At 38.0% G+C, this 1447-nt stretch overlaps 1 long non-coding RNA gene across 1 annotated transcript; it reads left to right on the forward strand.

The window, feature by feature from the left end:
* The first annotated feature begins 42 nt into the window (after nt 1-42).
* On the forward strand, nt 43-262 carry LOC108299287. The gene is made up of 2 exons (XR_001822888.2): nt 43-72; nt 110-262. It is a non-coding gene; the product is annotated as an uncharacterized LOC108299287 (long non-coding RNA).
* The last annotated feature ends 1185 nt before the right edge of the window (nt 263-1447 follow it).

Raw genomic sequence — 1447 nt, forward strand, 5'->3', positions numbered from 1 at the left:
AAAAAAAAAAAAAAAAAGTGTGTTTAAGAGTGGGCTTATTGTCCAGAATTAGGTTGTAGAAAAATTCACTATGTGAATATTTTCTGAATCATGATTATATTAACAGTAGAAATAAAATATAGACTCTTAAAATATTTTGTAAACCAAGTACTTTAAACTCTTAAAATCAGTTATGTAAACTTCTGTAACATTGTCATATTCTGAAAGGATTGATTTGGAAAGTGATAAATAATCTTGTAAAGATGGAAGGGAAGCTGAAAAAGGATGCATTGTTTTAGATATCTCTTATCGCAGGACACATTTTTCTGTGCTTATTACAATAATGCAATTTTGTGAGTAATAACTCAAAGTTATATTTTGTGTTTCTTCTTAATGTTGGGATAGTTTTATTTTCACTGATATGATAAGATGTTTTTCTAAATATGGGACATTGCCCACCAGGGCAACGTTATTGTAAACACATCCTCAATGATTACTTTTTCCATGGCATTTAAATATTAACACAGCTCTACATTTTTGCTCCTGTTTTTCTTAGGAAAAGGTTATTCATTCTATGAATTTATTGAGTACTCCCATGCACCAGCCAAAGGGTTAGATTCGGAAATTCAAAAATAAAAATACTCCTTAATCTTATAATAGATTGGGGGAGCAGACATGTGAGTTAACAGTTACAACATGGTTAGTGCTTGCTGTGGTAGAGATACGCAGGAGGAATAGCTAGAAGGCCTAGGGAGGGAGAGCATCAGACATTCCCTGGGAACTGAGATGGGAAGGATGAACAGAAGTTTGCCTGAGAACAAGTTGGTTGAGACAGTGCTTCTCACACTTGGCAGCATGTTGGAATTACCTAGAAACTTTCAAAAACTGTTGAAAGCCTGTGTCTCAGGCATATAATTTAATTGGTCTATGATATGGCGTGGGCTTTGGAATTTGTAAATATCCCCAGGTTATTTTAAGTGTAGGCATATGGCAGAGGACACAAGCGAACAAGCACATGGAGCCATGCTCTTAAAGCATGGTGGCCGTAGCCTTATTTTGAGAGTTGTAAACTTTGGTAGGTGGTATTTGTACATTTTGGTGTAAAGAACACAATAATATAGAAAATGAGATAAGAACTGCTGTAATTCACACTCCTTTACAGGTATTTTCTAGACAACAGGGTAGAGTGTTGACAATTAAGATTAGCTTGCTGGGCACAGTGGCTCATGCCTGTAATCCCAGCACTTTGGGAGGCCTCGAGGCAGGCGGATCACCTGAGGTCGGGAGTTTGAGACCAGCCTGTCCAACATGGAGAAACCCTGTCTTTAAAAAAATATAAAATTAGGCTGGGCGCAGTGGCTCACGTCTGTAATCCCAGCACTTTGGGAGGCTAAGGCGGTTGGATCACCTGAGGTTGGGAGTTGGAGACCAGCCTAACTAACACGAAGAAACCTCGTCTCTAGGAAAA

This window comes from Cebus imitator, unplaced genomic scaffold (genome assembly GCF_001604975.1).
Source record: "Cebus imitator isolate Cc_AM_T3 unplaced genomic scaffold, Cebus_imitator-1.0 Scaffold4300, whole genome shotgun sequence".
NCBI lineage: Eukaryota > Metazoa > Chordata > Mammalia > Primates > Cebidae > Cebus > Cebus imitator.